The 14,690-nt window shown below is 43.5% G+C and overlaps 1 long non-coding RNA gene across 1 annotated transcript; it reads right to left on the bottom strand.

Annotated features, from left to right (window-relative positions):
* Window positions 1–226: 226 nt before the first annotated feature.
* On the bottom strand, window positions 227–14,683 carry LOC121136704. Its single transcript, XR_005873764.1, has 4 exons — window positions 14,419–14,683; window positions 9,943–10,036; window positions 4,184–4,252; window positions 227–262 (listed from the first exon to the last, which is right to left on the bottom strand). It is a non-coding gene; the product is annotated as an uncharacterized LOC121136704 (long non-coding RNA).
* Window positions 14,684–14,690: the final 7 nt, after the last annotated feature.

The raw sequence follows: 14,690 nt of genomic DNA, 5'->3' as shown, positions 1-14,690 counted from the left end.
GGAAGACAGATTATGTGTGGGTTTGAGGTCTGACTTCTCTATATAGTGAGTTCCTGTCCAATCTGGGCTAAATAATGATATGCTGTCTCAAAAAAGCCTAACCATAAGCCTAACTTACTGCCTTAGTTAGGGTTACTATTGCTGTGATGAAACACTGTGACCAAAGGCAACTTGGGGAGGAAAGAATTTATTTCACTCACAGTTCCATATGACAGTTCATCATTTAAAACAGTGAGGGCAGGAACTCAAGCAGGGCAGGAACCTAGAGGCAGGAGGCAGAGGAGATGGAGGGTGCTGTTACTGGCTTGCTCAGCTTGTTTTCTTATAGAACCCAGAGCCACCACCACAGGGGTGGCACCACCCACAATGGACTGATCCCTACACTAAGGATTACTAGTTTAAAAAAACGTCCTACAGGCTTGCCTATAACCCAGTATTATGGAGTCATTTTCTCAATTGAAGTTCCTGTATGCATATAGGTTGACAATGTGTTCACTGGTTCACATACACACATGCATTTTCTAGTTCTGTCATTGGTCAACCTGTATACATACATTCACATGCATGCAGTTTTTGTTTGTTTGTTTTTTGTTTTTTGGGTTTTTTTGTTTCTTTGTATTGTTTTGGAGGCTATCGGTCCAGCCCAGCCTCGAACTCACAGAGATCTGCCTGCCTCTGCCTCCCGAGTGCTGGGATTAAAGGCATGCACCACCACCGCCCAGCTACATGCATGCAGTTTTAAAGCATGGTCATATGCTGGCACGTAAGTGCATGTTCACAAGCAGGGATTATTTTGTATGGCCACATGTCAGTGTGTACAGGCATGTTCTTACACATGCACTTTCCAATCCCTGTCATATGTTGGCATATATTTACATGTTCCAATACATACTGTCTGATCATTCACATATGGCAGCATGTTCACACATGTTTATGGTCATGCAATTTTGAGCATTCTCATATGGTTTACATAGAGTTTCAGGCATGCCAGGTTACATGAGATTCTGTCTCCAAAAAAAGAAAGAAAGGAAGAAAGAAAGAAAGAAAGAAAGAAAGAAAGAAAGAAAGAAAGAAAGAAAGGAAGGAAGGGAGGAAGGAAGGAAGGAAAAGTTTGGGCCTGAAAATGTAGCTAAGTTCATAGAAGGTTCCCTTGCATACATGACATCCTGGGTTTGATCTTCAGCCCTGCATAAATCAGGTGTAGTGGCACATACTTGCAATCCCAGCACTAGAGAGGTAGACAGCAGGACCATGAATTCAAGTTCATCTTTGGCTATATATATTTGAGGCCAACCTGAGCTACACGAGGTTGTTACGATCTTTTCTTCAAGTTTTAAGCATTAAAGACACCATCGAGAATAAAAGCAACCACGGTTAGAATAAAGGCTTGTACATCAAGTATCTGATAAGGAATATGGTTCTTAGAGATTATCACAGGGAGATCTCAAATGTGAGACCAGTTTCTGATATATACTAAGTACCAGGCCAGCCAAGAGCTACATAGCAAGATCATCTCAAAAAAGAAACAACAACAACAAACACACACAAACAGGGAGATAAGGCTCAGTGGTAAAGAGCACAGAGTACCTACAATATGACATAATCAGTAACAGACATGGTGCTGACTCTGTACAGTACAAAATTAACCTCACTAGTGGGAGGCAGCTACATGTCACTTCTACCACCTCTGATCCTCTGATGTCCCAAAAGAATCACAGCAATATTTCCAAAGTGTCCTCACTGCAATGTGAGCTTGCACTTAAACACAAAGAGACCTCAGACAAACCCACTTTGAGATGATTTTATTAGACAAATGATCTGTGCTCTTCAACAATATCAATGCCATGCAAGATGAAGAAAGGCCTGGGAGCTGCTGCAGACCAAAGGAGTTTAAAGACATGGCAATTCAACAAAGCTGAACTCTGATGAAACGAAGAAGCCAGAGGGACACTGAGACAATGGCAACACTGGGTATGAATTATCAATCACACAGCACTGTTACTGGTTTGGGGGTGTGACATAGAGGAATGTTGGCTTAGTATGCACAGAGTCCTGGATTGGAACCCCAGTACTGCACACCTGCAATAACAACTCAGGAGGAGACAGAATCAGAATCTCAAGGTCATCTAGAAAGGTGGGAGAGGTGGCTTAATGGTTAAGAGTACTAGCTATTCTTCCTGAGGATCCAAGGTTGGTTCCCAGCACCTACATGGAAGCTCACAATTACTTGTAAGTCCAGCTCCAAGAGATCTGACTCTTCTATGGTCTCTACAGGCACCCACCTACATATTAGTAAATAAATAAAAATAATTTTAAAAAGTGAACTTGATACTAGCCTCTCTCTCGACTCTAGGAGTTGACTTTTTTCTTTGAGTATTGTTATCAATATTACATTGATTGAACTTGTTAACCTAGTTTGTTTTCTTTGCTGTGATAAAACACTGACCAACACAACTTGGGAGAGGAAAGAATTGATTTGGTTTATAGGTTACAGTTCATCATTGAGGGAAGCTAAGGCAGAAATCTGGACTCAAGAACTGAAGTAGATACTATGTAGCAACACTTCTTACTGGCTTACTTCCCAGGGCTTAATCAGTTTTGCTATTTTACACAGCCCCAAACCACCAGTTCAGGGGTGGCACTGCACACATCATTCAACAACAAAAAATGCTCCCCACATATGCCTACAAGCCAATCTGGTGGGGGGCATTTTTCTCAATTAAGGTTCCCTTTTCCCAGGTGACACTAATCTTGTGTCAAGTTGACAGAATTAACCAGAGCAATAGCTATGATGGTGAAGGAAGACATGAGCCCTGCTCTTAGGAAACAAAGCCGGGAAGAAAATGCATACGGCGTGACACACACTGCACTCTCGGATGTTTCAGGTGAGAAAATGCATGCGGTGTGACATACACTGCACTCTCGATGTTTCAGGTGAGAAAATGCATGCGGTGTGACACACACTGCACTTTCGGATGTTTCAGGTGAGAGAAGACAGGGAAAGCACAGTTACATAGACGTGACCGCCTGCTAGGAACCGCTGAATCTGATGAGTTCTCTGGATTACTCTTTCAAATAAGCTGTAAACTTGCAATTATTTTCAAAATAAAACAGAAGTCCTTAAAAGCAGCAGCTTCTTTGGGTAGAACTGAAATTTAAATCATGATTCTGATGCCTCTCCAAGTAGGTAGCCTGATTGCCTCCTTTTTTACAGATGAGGAGACTGAAGCCTGAGAAGGAAGGGAATTCGCAGTGGGTCCCAACCTGGATTGGCTATGGCATAGGCCTGATCCAGGGACCCCAGACTGGTAAGCTCCCACTGCTCTCACAGGACTGCCCCTGTGGCACAAGCTGAGTGACCTGTCAAGAGATAGGACCCAAGATTTCTCTGATGTATCCTCCAACCCTTTGATGAACTGGCTGGAGCTCTATGCTAGAGCCCTGCTAAGCCTCACCTCTGGGTCTCTAGGCAACGAAGGCTGAGAGGTTACATTTTATCAGAGAGCCAGCAGGCCAGATGACATGGATTTAGTTCATCTCTCCTCTATCTCACCATCATGGTATCTGTAACAATCTCTGTCCTGCTTAATGCCTATTCTTTTGAGAACCTGTTCCATTTTGGAAGTCAACTCTGTTCTGGGAGGTCACAATAACCCATGCTTGTAGCCACAGTAGATTGGTCTAAGGATGGACATGGACTCCCAAGGAGACAATTTTAACCTTTCTATGAGATTCCTTTGGTTGGATTAGAGAAAGGCAGGTCACAAGCCATGCTGTGACAAGTCTGGTGTGAGGCTCAGGAACCAGACAGTCACTTTCTCAGGAGGAGGAAGCTGGTTGGACAGAAGAAAGCTAAGAAAAGCAGAGATGAGACAAACTATCCTCAAGTCCAGGTGTTTCTGACACCCCCACTATGTTCCATAAATACATCAATCTTATTCCAGGAATTGCTCTTATTTCATGTCAGCTTGTCTGCTGTGCTCTTGTCACCGAAAAACAAAATTAGCACACTTGTACCCCTGGTCACTAGCTGTGCTACCTGTGGGCCTACCAGATTGACTCTGGTAGGAGTGGGTACAAAGGAGGTGGTGTAGAGGCTTTGTCCTGCCGCCTCCAGGTCTTATGGAGGGCCGTGTTCTTAATACTGTGGGCAAGTTCATTAGTGTTCTCACCTGCATCTTACCTGCTAAGCCCTTCTGGAACACGGCCATGTCCTCTTCCTTTCTAGTAAGATCAGGTCATGAAACAAAATCTGTGTTTTATTGAATATCGTTAGAAAGAAATAAGGAAATGAAGCCTCACCCAGCTCTGCTCAGAGGTCCTCAGTGGCAGTCAGAGGAAGAGTCAGGGAAAGGTTTGCACCAACATTAAAGGAGTGGTTACATCTTTTTCACCTTTTCATTATCCCAATCCACTTTCGGTGCTGGGGATGGGACCCAAGGCCTTATGTATGTTAAGCAAACACTCAACCACAGAGCTATACCCCTGGCCTAAGTACACAAGCCTAAAGAATACAATTCTGTGAACACACTCATCTGCATAACCACTACTAAGATCAACAGACTGGAACATCTCCTACTAGAGGCAATCTGGTAGACCCGCAGGTAGCACAGCTAGTACAAGTGTGCCGATTTTGTTTTTCAGTGACAAGCTGACATGAAATAAGAGCAATTCCTGGAATAAGATTGACATATTTATGGAACATAGTGGGGGTGTCAGAAACACCTGAACCTGAGGATAGTTTGTCTCGTTGTCTTTGAACTTCAGGTTGAAGGACCACACAGCAATGCTCTTTTATATCTGGCTCCTTTAACTCAACAAAAACTACCTGGAATGCTGACTTTTAAAAGAAGATGTTTTAAAATTCTATGTGTTAGAGTGTTTTCATTCATTTGCTGTTTTCCTGTATGTATATCTGTGCACAGGCCAGAAGAGGGAGTAAGGTCCTCTGAAACTGGAGTTACTAATGGTTGGAAGCTATGATGTCGGGTCTGGGAACCAAACCTGGGTCCTCTACAATTGTTAGTGCTTTTAACCACTTTTAATCTCTCCAACATTGCTGGTGACTCTACTACTGGCCCTGGCACTCATGATCCTCTTTTCCTACCACTTGTATGCAGTGCCCCTAGATGCCCAAAGTAGACATCAGATCCCTTGGAACTGGAGTTACAGGTGGCTGTGAGCCACCATGTGTGTGCTGGAAACTGAACCCAACTAAAAGCAGCAGGAGCACTGAACAGCCCCAGACACTTGTGCTTTTCATGGAACTCTGTGACAACAGTCCTAATTTCTTCATTTCCTTTTTCACCTCGGGTATTCTGAATGCATTATGAAGGCATTCACTTGAACACACAAAAATAGTTTTAGGAATCTGCCCACCCTCCAACAGTGGAAGAACAACTCAGTTTATAAAACAGGGACCATTCCTTTGGGTTTTGCATATATTGGTTTTGTGTTAGTCACTGCAGGTAGATTGAGCAGGTTTTGGTTTTGTGTTTCATTGTTTGGTTTCTCTGTGTAGTCCTAGCTGTCCTAGAACTCACTCTGTAAACTAGGATGGGCTTAAATGCAGAGACCCACCTGCCTCTGTCTCCTGAATGCTGGGATTAAAGCCATGCAACACCACGACCCAGCTTTGTATTTGTTTTTTAAAACAAGAATTCCAACAGATATGTTTCAGGATAGATTAATACTTCTTTTACCATTGTACTTAGCTTTTAAAAAATCCAGGTACTCAACAGGATTTTCTTTAATGCAATCTACAGAGTTAGTTGGAAAATAACAATGTGCTGGAACCTGCTAGGCTAGCATGTGTTCTCAGTTATGGAGACCTCTTTGCTTCTAAGAGAAGGGATGGAACCAGTGTATACCACTTTTTGTCTTCTGTTGGGCTGAGTCATTGTGGTGTAGTGAATGACATGATGTTATGGGGAACTGCATACAGAGGCTATGTTACATGTACCTTGCTGGACATACCAGCTCTGCTTGGGGAAAACACCTCTCTTCAAGAGAACAGCTTTCTGGGAAGGGGGAAGAGGAGTTGGGCACATAACTTTGTTGGTGGGAGAACAGGACAGTTTGTACAGCATACCAGGAGTAGCCTTTTTAGAAGGTAGGCGTTGTTCAAAGTGAATTAGAACAGGTGAAATCTGCTGCAGTTCACTGACACCTGGGTGTCAAGTGAACACTGGCCCGAGACAGCTCGGGAGACAGCTTAGATGCAAACTTATCTGTCCCACTACTACCAACCAGCCCCCACCCCCATAGTGGCTTAATTATTCTTACTCGTTGGGCACTCCAATTCCTTTCAGGGTTATTCTTTTCAGGTTAAAGCTCATCTGTGAGGTCAGGGCCACAGCAGAAGGAGACAGCACTGAGGTGACTCGTCCAAAACATGGGGTGGAGTAGAAATATTTGCACAGGAAGGCAGGCCAGCCATCTCTAGTTCATGCTAAGTGCTAAGGGCAGGAGTACCTCACATGCATTTTCAGGACTGAAAGCTAGATAGGTGGAGTTAAATCTTTGGAGGCACAAATGAGACAACAAAAAATGTGCTAAACATAAAAGTGGGAGGAGCTGGAGAAATGGCTTAGTGGTTTAGAGCGCTGGATGCACTTCTAGATGACTAGGTTGGCTTACACTGCCTGTGACTCCAGTTCTGGGGAATCTGCTGCCCTCTGCTGGCCAAAAAGCCACCTGCATAGACACACTTTTTTTTTTTTTTTTTCTCAGCCAAACACAAGGAGCGGTTATTTAAAGTGAATAGAATCATCATTCACTCATTTGATAATTCCCTGAAGATCTGCAGAGGGCCAGAGAGTTCAGAACATTTGAGAGGTCCCCAGATTTCTAGAGTTCACCATCCAGAGATGTTTAAGGGGGGAAGTTACATGTGTGCTGGGCCCAGAAAGGGGAAGTTCAGGATGTCTTGAGAGTACTTCATGGAAGAAGCTGATTTGTGCTATGGGGTCAGCAAAAACTTCCCTGAGGAAGCTGGGTGTTGGTGGCGCACGCCTTTAATCCCAGGCAGAGGCAGGCGGATCTCTCTGAGTTCGAGGCCAGCCTGGTCTACAGAGCGAGTTCCAGGACAGCCTCCAAAACAATACAGAGAAACCCTGTCTCAAAAAAACAAAAAAACAAAACAAAAAAAAACTTCCCTGAGGAAATGACATTTAAGCTGAGGCCTCAGGTCATCTGTTAGAAAGCTGTACTAAGTAAATGGTGTGTGTAGGCCCTGAGGTGGGAGAGAAAAACTTGCACACTAGGTAGAAATTCAGAGTTATTAGCATACAGTAATTTGCTTGACTCCGTGGAAATACATTTTTTCCACTTTTTCTTTTGGATTTATGAGTGTTTTTGCTTCCGTGTATGCATGTGTAACACACACACATGCAGTGCCCTCAGAGATGAGAACTGGAATTATAGATGGTTGTGAGGCAACACATGTGTGTGGGGAGCTAAACCCAAATCCTTTGCAAAAGCAACAAGTGCTCTTAATCCCTGAGCCATCTCTGCAGCGCCAACCACTCCTAATTTTTATTTATTATTATTATTTTGCATATGGCTCACAGAACATGCATGGAGGTAGGCCAGATACAACTTTTGGGAGTTGCCCTCCTGCCTCCATTTCCCAGCTCACAAGAGCACTAAGATTACATACGTGTGCTATCGCACTCTGACTTTCAGACTGAACTTGAGTCAACAGGTTTCTGCACTTTTACTCCAAGTCATTTTTGTCCACCCACTCCCCATTTGGTTTTAAGACAGGATTTCACTATGTAAACTAGACTAGCCTTGAACAGGTAGCAATCCTCTTGCTTCTGCCTTCCCAGCACTGGGACTATAAGTGAGAACCACCTTACTAGGCTTATCCAAGTTCATTATTCAGGAGGACTTCAATGCTTCCATGCTCCTGTGTGGCATGGCCACTGGATGGAACCGTCTTTTTTGAGCCTTTTTAGATCTTAAATAGTTTCTACTCAGTTTAAATTTTGTGAGGCTACATTTTTAACTGGTTACTCGCACTGGTAAGTGAAGTGCATACTGACAAACACAGGAGGATCTGGAAACATAAGACATTAATGCATCCTACTTATGGAGATAAATTTTCCTGGGCAAAAAAGCAACTTATGGAGCAAAAGCTTATTTTAGGTCACAATTCCAGGTTACAGCCCATCACTGTGGAGATGTCATCGAAGCATGAGTCTGAGAAAGGCCACATTCACAGTCAAAAGCAGAGGGACAGTGAATGCATGCAGCATGCTTTTAGTGCTTAGTTCTCCTACTCCACTTTTATAAAGTCCAGGGTTCAGTTCATAAAAAGGTGCTGCCCGTTTTCAGGGTGGGTCTTCTCACTTCAATTCATGCAATTAAGAAAACCTCTCACGGGCATGCCCACAGGCTAACCTGATCTAGATAGTTCCCAGTTGAGCTTCTCTTTCCAGGTGATTCTAGATTGTGTCAAGTTCATAATTAAAACCAACCAGCACTGGGATTAGAAAAATGGTTCACAAGTTAAGAGTGCTTGCTGCTTTTCCAGAAGACACAAGTTCAGTTCCCAGCACTCACACTGGACGGCCCACAATTGCATGTAGCTACAGAGGATCCAACAGCTTCCTCTGGCCTCCATAAGCACTAAACACATGCATTATACACAGACACACAGAAACAGACAGACAGACACACTCACCCATATACATGCATCATACACACACACACATGCATACACACCATATGGGGTAGAGGAGGTGGCTTAGTGGTTAAAAGCACTGGCTGACCTTGCAGAGGACCCAGGTTTGATTCTCGGCACCCATATGACTGCTCACGACCATCTGTAACTGCAGTTCCAGGGAATCCAATGCCTTCTTCCAGCCTCTACAGGCACCAGGTATGCACATGGTGCACATATTATGTGCAGGCAAACACTCATACACATAAATAAGTCTTTTTAAAAAAATCTTTAAAATTACCTAGAACAGTGTACAAGGAATTTCCAATGATTTAGTGAAAGTTCTGACAGATGTGAGCGACAACTTAGCTTTTAGTTTCTCCCGCATTTATTTCCTATAAGAATCATTTGCTAAATAGCATTTGTAAGTCAATTTTGATTACACATTTTTCAAGACAAGGTCTCACTATGTAGACTAAGCTGGTCTCAAATTCACAGAGATTTGTCTGCCTCTGTCTTAGAGCTGGGACTAAAGACATGTACCACCAGCTCAAGGTTACAGTGCTTTCCAAATTGCACTGTGCATGTGAAATGCCTGTGGATTCCTGTTACAATGAAGACTTCAGCTTGGATGCTGCACTTTTACCCAGCTCCCAGGTGATGCTCTGTTACAAGTTTAGGGATGTCATTGTGAACAGTGAAGTTTTAGACAGAAGACTGAAAAAGCTGTTCTTTCCTTCCAGAATTAAAGACATTAGTGGTGTGTGAATTGGGGTGCTAAGGATAGGACTTGTACAAGCATGCTACCATTAAGCTACATCCCCAGCACCTGGATGCTTTTATTTGTAACTGACTTTGTAGGTACTGGGGATCTAACTGCTAGTGTGCCTTCTTAGAAAGCAGGATGTCCTGGGTTCCATTATAAACACACACACACACACACACACACACACACACACACACACACACTGTGATTTGCAATGCAGGATAAGAAATTTTAACTTTATTTTTAGTTTTTGTTATACACAGAGTAAGGACTTTGCAATTGAAATCTCCTTTTTCTAGTATTTTCCATGTTGGAGACATTGAAATGAATATCTGGCTTTGCAATTTATTTTAAAGTCAACAGTCTACTATTTTTTTTGTTTTTGGTGTAGGGGATAGAATCCAAGGCTTTATGCCTGGCAGAAAAGCATTCTTCTACTGTGCTCAATCCCCAGTCCAACAAGAATAGAAAAAATGATTAAAAATTTTAATTAAAGAGCTGTACTTACTGTTATCATGGGGAGGGGTTTCATGTATCATGGTGCACTTGTAGAAGTCAGAGGACAACTTTTAGGAGTTGTTTTCCTCCTTCCAGGGTGGAATCTGGAGGTAGAACTCAGGTTGTCAGGCTTGTACACAAAGTACCTTTACCCTCAGAGCCATGTCTCTGGCCCAGGAATACAATCTTAAGAGCTTTATAAATTAGTGTAGAGGGCAGGGGGAGGTCATGAATGCCATTAATTCCAGCACTTGAGAGGCAGAGGCAGGTGGATCTCTGTGAGATCTGATCTATAGTGAGCTACAGGGCAGTTGAGGTACATAGTTCTGAGTTCTTGAGCTGGTTCTCTAACAATATTAAAGATATTAATGACCCTGTTTCTGGTAGTCCATGGCATGATGAGGCATTGGATACTCCTAATCAAATACTGGTCTGAAATGAATGGCCAAGTATCTCTTCTTAGACCATTACAGTGAAACAAAGGCACATGTAGGAAGTTAAGACCTACCAGGTCTCTGAGGGGAGCCAACCTGAAGTCTGTCTAGGACAATCAGAGGTCCTGATTGTGTCTAGCCAATGAGGGGTGACTACGAAATGTCAATGGATCAGAATGCCTGGGTGCTGGGAGGGTATATAAATTTCTTCTCATTGCTAAATAAATGAGTCTGCTGTTTCTCCTTTCATCTGACTCCCAATGTCTGTGTTGTTGACTCTGCACCTTATTATCCCCCTCCTCCAAGGGAGGTGTTAAGACCCAGCAACAGGCACAGAGTGGCTTTGGCTAGTTGCTAATTGCACTGTTATTATAGATTGAAAGTCCAAGTTTAAGCTATGCTTAGATGACCAGAAACTCTGAGATCTGTTCTGAAAGAAATATTCAGTCAAAATTTCTGCAAAACCAACTAGAGCTTCAGTTGTAAGAGGGGCTGATGGAAATGTTTAGAGCTATTGGCAGGCCCATGACAGAAATTGCAATGCAGACCTTTTGAATCTGGGAGCAAAGCCCTTTCTTCTCTGTGGATAAGCATACTCTTCTTAAGATACCCTAGGCTTGCTGAGCATTGGTGAACACTGAATACTGAACCACAAAACAACTAATTACAATGTTCCTTGAATATAAATCAGTGTTACCCAATCCAGTAAGAGATAAAATTGTACACACTTAAATCGGCCTGGAAGGTTGTGGTAGTTTAAGAAAATGGCCCCCAAAGGGAGTGGCACTATTAGGAGATGCAGTCTTGTTGGGGGTGGGCTTTGAAGTCTTTTTCTCAAGCTTCACTCAGTGTGACAGTCAAGTTCCTGTTGCCTCTGAGTCAAGATGTAGGACTCTCAGCTTCAGCACCACATCTGTCTGCATGCCACCCTGATGATGAACTGAATGTCTAAAACTGTAAGTGTGGCCCCCTCAATTAAATGTTTTCGTGTATAAGAGTTGCCATTTCATGAAACTTATTTCAGGGCAAAGACAAAAGGGTTATATGTTGGTGTGTGATTATTTTGACTAGGAAATAATATAATTGGTAATATGCACAATTAGATTGAAATTTTTGGAAAAATAAAAAGAGTTGCCTTGGTGTAAACAGATGTTTCTCTCTTGCCTATCAGTTCCCAAATAACTACTCAAGAGGCTTGATATTTCTTGTAAATGCTCGGTCAATAGCTCAGGCTTGTTACTAGCTAATTCTTACATTTAAATTAACCAATATTCCTTACCTACGGTCTGCCACGTGGCTTTACCTTTTCTCAGTAGGGTGTTCCCTTCTTGCTCTCTCTGTGTCTGGCTGGTGACTCCTCTAACTCTGTCCTTGTCCTCCCAGAATTATGTGTGTTAGGCTGCCTCACCCAATCTCGTCCTACCCAGCTATTGGCCAATCAGCTTTTTATTGACAATAAGAGTAATGCCCATTTACAGTGTACAAAGATTGTTCCACAGCACCATGGTCATGGTGTCTTTTCATAGCAATAAAAACCAAAGACAAAGGTGTAAGTTGCATGAGGAAGTGGCTTCTATACCTTGTCTCTAGCAGCCTGTATCTATTTCCTAAGAATTGTTAATTGTGGAAGAGAACACTAAGTCTGGGTCTAATGCCTCGTATACAATAGTTCTGAATCATATGCAGGAACCAGATGAAGATATACAATTGTTTAAGCTGGTCCCAGGGTCTTAGTTACAATAGGAGACACTAAGCCACTTTTGGCATCTCAATAGGCAAAGACATCCTGTAGAGGCTGCAATGACTAATCCTTATTATTTAGGGGGAAATGAAGTTGCTATGACATATATGTCTGAGTTAACTCTGTACTGTAGTATTAATGCTTTCATTTTACAGGTATCAAAGGTGGAGGGAGAATATGATCCAAGGACTCTGCATCCGCTTCTGGGGAAAGCATGGCTGTTTTTTCATTGTATTGTGTTGAGTGGAAGCATGACTTAGTGTGGTGGTGTGAATGAGAATGGCCCCTTAGGCTCATATGTTTGAATACTTAGTCAGCAGAGAGTGACACTACTTGGGAAGGATTAGGAGGTAGGTCCTTGTTGAAGTAGTTGTGGCCGTGTTGGACTGGGGGTGGGCTTTGAGGGTTCACCCTGGCTTTGAGGCCAGGGCCAGTGGCTCTCTTTTCCTGCAAACTGTGGATCAATTTCTCCAGCTCCATGTCTGCCTTCATGCCACCATGCTCCCTGCCTTGATGATAATGAACTAAACTTCTGAAACACTAAGCAAGCCTCAATTAAACGCTTTCTTATAAGAATTACGTTGGCCAAGGTGTCCCTTCACAGCAATAGAACACTAAGACACTTAGCTTTTCCTTTATCTGGGTTTCTTCATTAAGTATGGATAAGGAGATGAATAAGAGCATGACAGGTGGATCACCAGTCTCTAATTTTAGCCACTCCAATGACAGTGTGTATCTTGTGGTTTGAATCTGCAAATCCCTAGATGACTAATGTTATCTTTTTGTCATTAAATGGACATCTTGCGAAATACTAAAGTCTTTTGCTTACTGATTTATTGGGTTGTTTGTCTTACTATTTAGGGCAAAGGAGATACCTATGTAGTTTAGCTCTTAGCACATTTAAGGCACTGAAGGAGAGAAAAAGGAGTTGTTACATATCCTGGACATGGGACTTTTTTTGGATATATTCTACTTAAGCGTTCATTTCCAATCAATAACTTGCCTTTTTTCTTTTCTTTTCTTTCTTTCTTTTTCTTTTTTTTTCAAGACAAGGTCTTTCTATGTAGCCCTGGCTATCCTGGAATGCACTCTGTAGACCAGTCTGGCCTAGAAATCACAGAGATCCACCTGCCTCTGCCTCCCGAGTGCTGGGATTAAAGGTGTGCACCGCCACTGCCTGGCATGCCTTTTTAATTTCTTAATAGTGTTTATAAATTACATACCTTTTGGTAAAAATTTATCAAATAATGTCAATTGTAGTCCATGCCTTTAAAGTAAGTCTTTACCTTTCTCAGGGATACAAATATTTTTCTAAATTTTCTTCTTTCTTTTCAGTTTTATTTTTTTATTTAAGTTTATCACTCATTTTTAAAAAAATAACTTATTCTTTTACAATTTCATACATTTACTCTTCATCTTCAGATTACTTTTCTTAGTGGCTTCATTCACACTGCCCCTTAAAGCTTCAAGCTCATCCTTACCAGCCTCAAACCTGAGTCAATCCTGCCACTTCCTTCCCCTTCAGCCTCCAATCCATCAACACTTACCTATTTACCCCCAAAACGTTTTTCTCTATGACCACTCTTCTACCTTGCCTTAGCCATCTTGCCAGTAGCCTCCTGACCCCACCCCCAGGCCACTGGTCACATCCCTGCACAATCGTTTAAAATCAGACAAGATGGCCAAGTTACTAGCTTTGCAACTGGCCTCCTGAAACTCAGAAATCCCAAAACTGTCCCTGTGCTTGCTTACCTATCTCTGAGTCACAACTGCAGCCCAGTCAGTGGTCTCCCAGCTCCCTGCTAGCCAGGCTATACCTTCAACCAGTGTACTCTTTCCAATTCCAGGGTTGGACAGTACTCTGTCATCCCCCACTAAATTTCGCCCACTGCGTCTCTACCAGCTCTCAAACTGCGAGGCCAAGGACTCTCTTTATTCCCACTTTGCATTCCCAGATCCTCCGGAAGAAGCTTCCACATCTGGGTGATGGACGGAAATTAAGCTAAAGCATCCGGTATAATTACAGGGATCAGTTTCTTCAGAGGCGATACCTGACGAAAAGGCAGCCCAGCCCGTTAGGTGGAAGGCTCAGGGAGTCAAAGAGAATCCTGTGCGACTAGGGACATGGGCCCCAGAAATTAGCCTTTGCCTGCACCAATCAGGGGCTGAGGATACAAGGAGCTCAGTGGCCGAAGGGCCAAGAAACTGAAGAGACCAAGGGCCGAGGGGTTGAGGATATATCAGGCAGAAAGGCCGAAGAGCACAGACGTCGAAGTGCTCAGATTTTACTCCAGGCAGCGAAAGAACTCACCTGGAGGCGGTTGCACCACCTGCAGCGCCCGCGTGGGTGGGCGGGTCTGAGGCGTGGCCACACCTTCTAGGTCCGGTCACGCCCCCTACGGCGTGCGCGTCTCCGCCCGGCGCCGCCTCGCGCATGCGCCGTCAGCGGGAGACCGAGGTTGTGGGCGGCGGTGGCCACCGGGCGCGCGCTCTCGCTCTCGCCGTCGTTCCCTCGCGCTGGTTCGCGCTCGCGCGACGGGGCCGTGGCAGCGGCGGCGGTGGTAGCAGCGGCTGAAGCGGCGC

This window comes from Mesocricetus auratus, unplaced genomic scaffold (genome assembly GCF_017639785.1).
Source record: "Mesocricetus auratus isolate SY011 unplaced genomic scaffold, BCM_Maur_2.0 Super-Scaffold_100676, whole genome shotgun sequence".
Lineage (NCBI taxonomy): Eukaryota > Metazoa > Chordata > Mammalia > Rodentia > Cricetidae > Mesocricetus > Mesocricetus auratus.
The sequence above is the reverse complement of the archived record's forward strand: the minus strand, read 5'-3'. Positions and strand labels throughout refer to the sequence as shown.